This window comes from Vanessa atalanta, chromosome 1 (assembly GCF_905147765.1).
Source record: "Vanessa atalanta chromosome 1, ilVanAtal1.2, whole genome shotgun sequence".
NCBI lineage: Eukaryota > Metazoa > Arthropoda > Insecta > Lepidoptera > Nymphalidae > Vanessa > Vanessa atalanta.
This window is the reverse complement of record NC_061871.1, coordinates 9,782,508-9,789,181: the sequence shown is the minus strand read 5'-3', so window position 1 is coordinate 9,789,181 and position 6,674 is coordinate 9,782,508.

Here is a 6,674-nt window from a genome sequence, read left to right as displayed (position 1 = left end):
TTATTCCTAGGTTTAAAATCAATAAAGTCACTACTAAACCTAGGAATACGATCAGGGCAAATAGGTTATCTCATAATATGTGGTGACATCCGCCCTTAAACACATTATGGAAAACATAGAAAATAAGATAAAAAAAGGCTTGCGTTGGTACACTGGTTCATCCTTCAAGCAATACGAACACGATAGGAGTGTATTTCATTCTTATAGTCAAAATTTGCATAATAATGAACTCATTTTTTTATCATAAAAGGTTAAATACCGCTTATATCATGATGCAAATTTATTTATAATATCATAATGAAATATGGTTTTTACATTAAACACCTTTAACTTCTTACTAAATGTGTAAATAAAAAATGACCGTTTTTCGAAATTGTTACATTCCTTGATCTGAGTGCGTGGGTTCGAGGACGTTTTGCGTAACAAATATTGAATAACAAATAAACTCGTATAGGTTCATTCATAAACCAGACAAGAACATAGTATATTTCCAAAAAGCCGAAACGGTGCATTGGTTAGAACACGAAAAATATTAACTAAATATTTCTAGTTCAAAACCAGGAAACACAACTAAATTTACACGTGCTTAATTTATGTTTATAATTCATCTCGTAACTCATGCATGTTATCAGATTAAGATCTACCGCGGTACAGGTGATAATATATTTTTCATACGCTTATAATAATAAATATAAATATATCAATGAAATTAAAGTTTTGTTACATAATAAGTACTTAGGAGGAAAGTATCATAACCGAAATAAATCTTCTGAAAACGCGGTCACAAACATACAATGTCAAGTGGCCGGATTACCTAACTAGAACTAGGGTTGCCATATACGTGAATACATTTTAACGAATTGAATATTACTTGCGTTTAAGGTTGTCGTTAAATTAAAAAAATATTTTGGAGCAGGGTTAGGAACACAGTGTTATATTCTCGTTAGATTGTAAAGGGAAAAAGTCCTGATGCCTAATCTTTCTCTCGTTGTGGCGGAATGCCGTCTTACAAAATTTAATCTTAAGATATAGAAAAAAACCTGATATGAAAATATTTAATGAATTACTATTTTGAAATCTTCGTATATCTAAATATTCCTTGGATTTTGTACTTCTATAATAAGACACACACTTTAGTATGTCTTTGACGGAGACATTATAGCTAGTACACAGTTCCAAATCAAACCTTTGCGACACTACCATTCCAATGTTTAATGGTTATTTATGGTAGCGTAACGTGTGTTAAAACAGGATGTAGGATTAATCACATCATAATTGATTATTATCGCCTTTGAAGAAAATATAGAAATAATTATGTTCGCTCATATTCATATTCTCAGAATACGAAGATTTATAGCTTATTCACTTCAAATAATTTTACCGGAGGTTTTATCTACTAGCAATCACGAAATGTAATCGTTGCCGCTTAGACGTTTTCGTATTCAACTATAACAACGATTCGCTTGAGGTTCGGTCGAAGTTGGTTCGGTATAGAATTGAACGTCACGGTAGCATGCGCAAGCGATCCCGTGGCGCCCGCCGAAAGACGGAGTGGGTACCGCTGGTATAGTATTGAAAATGTATAGTAACTTTTGTAAAATTAGTAGAATTTATCCCTTGGTTTTCCATAACATTTAACTCAATCTGAAACAACAATACTTCGTTGCTAATTAATCGTAAAAAAATATTGACAACCCTCATCCATAAAAAAAACCGAGTCCGGGGTCACACGTCTCATGTCACGGTCGCACTACAGTAGTCATGATCAAACGCACGCATCAATACGATCGATTATGATACATATTTTATCATTGCATACAATGCATCATTAGCTTTAATGATATAACTGGGTTAGTAGCATAAATTGAAATGTATTGTACACATTTTTTTTGGTTAGAGATTTCGGTATACCGTTGTGAGGTGTTTAAACCTGAAATGAATAGGAATGTCAATAAATAAGTCGTATTACGTCGCGCGACGTTCTTTGATCGCGTTAACACCATAGTTTTATTGTTTGAAAGCGCATTATTATTGATTTACTAACTTTTATTTTATTTTTATGTCTGTATAGTTATAAATATCCATGACTTTTAAATGCATTCTTGGAATATAGTTTTATTTTTTTGTCATTGTTACTTAGTTGTTGAAGAGTATTTTTTTAATCATTTATAAACATATGTAACTTAAAATTTTCAATTTTTTTTTTATCTACTCTCTAATGTCCAATCGGATCTTAGGCTTTAGCTTCTATTTCGACTACCTCTGGTCAAACTTTCGGCTCCGGTCAGAATGGACCGAGGATTTTAACAGAGACGAAAGATTTGTTGTAAGCGCTGAAATTGAGCGATTGCGTGAAAGCGCAAAGAAAAGGCGATGGGAAGGTCACACCAAACATCGAAAACAGAACACTTAAGTTCAAGCATCTGATTATTATCTAATCAATCTAGCGTTAAGGACAATAAGGTGATATATAAATAAATGAACTTCCCTCAACGTGATCTAATGATAAGTCAAATGATTGTAACCCAATGTTGACAAAACACTATGTTATTATTTATAATTATATTGTTATTATTATATTTATTTCTGAATTGCACAATTTCGAAAATTGTGCATTTCTGATTGTTAAATGAATATTGTAAGAGAATAAATATGTAACTACAGGCACAAGGGACGTAACATCTTAGTTCCCAAGGTTGTTGGCGCATTGGTGATGTAAGGAATGGTTAATATTTTTTACAACGCCATTGTCTTTGGGCGGTGGTAACCACTTACCATCAGGTGGCCCATTTGCTCGTCCGCCTATCATAAAAAATATATATTATTAATATTTCGTGTAATACATTATTTCGTGTTATTATTTGTGAAAATAATAACACGAAATTATGTTAATTACAACGTGACATAGAAATATTAATTTATTCATTTAAGCGAATCTTGAACTGAATTTTATTAAGTTCATTAAACCTTCTGCTTCGGTTTCGGCCGAAAGTTGTGGTGATAGCCGATGAAACATCTTCAGCTTTGACATCTACAGAACATTATTATTACATTTAAAAAAAAAAATATCGTTAAAAACTAATTTTTGTCCTCACTTGTCAATAGCCACAGTGTAATGTAAGTGTATCCGTTTAAAACCTTTATTTTTTTTTTCTATTAATTTATTTCTATTAGTTAGCATGACGCCCCCTATATGCTGCGAAGCTTATCCAATTCAACTCACGTGCCACCTATATAATTCCCCTTAGTTGGTTCTACGCCAGAAACCTTCACGTTTATATAGAATAGTTTAAAAAATAGTTATAGAACATTTCAACTTAAAATGTTCATTTTTATTTGTACATATATCGGAGAAAAATCTATAATTCTCCTTGACGTCTCATCACGTCTTTTCAGGTGTCATCAGGATTGAATGCGAGTACAAATACAAAACAAAGTTTTAACTGTTTCATACAAATTAATTTACGTTTCATATAAAAAATCATCATCGGACTACAATAGTGGGTTCGCGACATCGATCTAACTCCATTCAACAACATTATTATTTATTACTACAAGTATTTAAAACGGGATATTTCGACATTTTCTACGAATGTCTTGTTCACGTGAAATATCGAGCTCCACCAAATAAAAATAATAAACATGGTAAATATCCCGTTTTAAATACTAATATTAATAAATGAAATAAAATGGTTATTACCATGTCAAATTAAAATATTATTATTTATTATTTGGTAATACTTCCAAAGATAAATATAAATCCAGCATTTCACCATCTGCTTTAATAAATTTTCTAAATTTTACAAGGACTACATAATAAACTACTACATCATTCCCGCCAAACCCGTTAAAATGTATGAGTCCTGCTCGAGGACTATCCTCGACTCTGATTGGTCGTGACGTATAATGCAATATTATAATTGAATTCGTAAGATCTTATTCAATAATAGGTAAACGTAACAATACAAATACAATTTCGGAAACTATTCAAAATGTAAACAATGAACTATTCCGAGAATTCCTTGGTTGTGTACATAATATTTAATTATAATTTGTGTATGTCTATACAAGCTGGGTGTACAAATAATGTTTATATTGTAATGGATATACTCGTACCTCGATTGGTTTACACTTTGTATGTACGCTAGTGAAGTTCCCAGTCGACGTGGTTCTACTGCCATATATTACATACATATTCAATATTGTATACAAAACCTTATAGGTGTAAATGTTTTAAGACATATTGTGTTAAGACATATTTTAATGATGTTATTCACTTACGTTTTTTAGCAAAATATAGTTGTTTTTAGAATTGTATTGACTATTATAAATGAAGGTATAAATCAGATGTACTCCCAAAGTTCTAAAATATATGGACATATCTTTATGACGAGATACATATAGTAAAAAAAAAAATTAATTGCTATGATCTAGAAAACTTTGTATATATAACTTATTCCAGTGTTTCGAACAAATTGGCTTAAATATAACAGTTAATTCCCAAAAACTATTTATGTACATAAATACAACAAAAGTATGTACTAGCAAAAATTGTGTCTGGTCTGGGGCTTACAGAAAAGTTTACGTTATCCTGTTTCTATCTTCTAACGTTGACTCAAAATAACTATTTTAACTATTAGAGATATAAAGATACATACATATATCAAATAAGTATAAGTTATTTGCTAAGGTTATCTTCAAGTAATATTTTGTTAGAAAAAAAAGTAATATATTTGATTTAATACATTCTTGCTAAGAGCAGTTATGTTATTTGCTTTATAAAAAAATTGCACCCGTGCGAAGCTGGGTTGGGTTAGTAATATATGTATATTATATTGTTTGTACTTTTCTTGCATTGCCATTGACTGGCTAGAAATACATTAATTAAAAAGATATGCTGTTTCAATTACACGTGTAAATGATCTCATATAAATAATTATCTATATGAGATATTAATTATAATTAATGGATAATCGTAACAAATTAAGTAATAATAAAGATATTTATAATATAATAGTGGAATGCCATTTAATAGCATAAGCCTACCTGACACGATGGACAGCATATCAAAAAAGGAACGCGCAAGTAATAATTGATGTTTTGTCATCCTCACCGACTTCGAAAACAGTGGCCATTCCCAATGGAGACTCGTCATTTGTCTAGAAATATGCCCAAGCATGTGCATTTTCACAAAACGGTATGCTCTATAATAATATATAAATTATTATTAACCCATTAGTTCAGCACCAAAATAGAAGACAGGTAATGTTTATATTACACTCACAAGCTAACGATTTTTTTTACGCTGGGTGAGACCTTCAAAAGGCACTCGGTTTCTTGGGTGGAGACTTCGATGTCTTCAGATTCAATGACACGTCTGCGACGGTTTTCCTCTATACATCCTCGACAGTGTCGTCTTTGGGAAAAATTGTGTGTTAATCATGATAGTGATTTCAAGCATATGACTGATCTGTACCCCACAAACTATCTAATTATATTAAAGGTGCAGTTGCCACAGAAACTATAACGCGAGATCAGTTGTATATCATTCTTCCCTATTTCTTTATAAAAAAAAGTTATAATTAAATGTTTACGCATTTTATTTACATTAATCAGAAAGTTGATGACAATGTAGAGCGATTATGAAGTGATATTATGCCGTGTTTCCTCATTTAAATTGTATCGCAATATATGTTTGTAATTATACTAGTTATATAGTTATCTATAATTTATTGAATATGCAAAATATTTCATCTACGTAGTTGGTACAATCGGCATCGTAAATATGCTAATTTTTTTCTGCATTCAGAAATTGCAAGTTATTTTTTTTTCAATAAAAGTACAACTTAGATTATGTAAAATTATTTCTGATTAAAATAACAAATATAAATAAATATAATCTCTAATAAAAAAATGTTCTGAAAGAAAAGGCTTATAAGATCTGAGAGAAAACGATGGAGATATTTTTATGAAAAAACATATCTTGTAAATAACATGCAATCTATTAACAAAACTTTTTGCGTTGACTGTATTTCTTTTAAATCAATAAAATAAAATAATACGTGATTAATGTATTTGTTATAGTTGAACAGGTGCTATGAAATATAACAAAGACAGACTTTCGCAATTACAATGCAAGAGTAATCCATCTGTATATGTATATAGGTATATAATAATGTATATAATATATGTAGTTTCTCCTACTTTTTAGACGTCAATATAGTTGTTAGAATAAGTCACATAGGCTTCATTATATATATCTACCATATCGCCAATGGGCCACAAACCTTGGTTAGGGGGCATACCCTTGTGCCTGTAGTTCACTTCAAACCATAAAATTACACAAAGTATTGATGTTTGAAGGTAGAAAATCTAATAGGGGCGTGGGACTTCCCAAACGGGCTTCCACGTAAAATACAACAAGTAAAATACATCCAAACGCTTAAATGGGCAACCTACATATTTTATTTGCTTTGATTGTAAAAATTTAATAAGGATATACAAATTTTATTATTGACGATCATCACCAATCACTAACTTCTTCGCCCGTTAGAGTTTTATATTTAGTCATAAAACAACCGTAAGTTTTAATTTCACACATTAGTCAATTCGAAAACATCAAAATGGCAATGTCCTATGATAACCCATTGGACTAGATACATATGTAAATAATT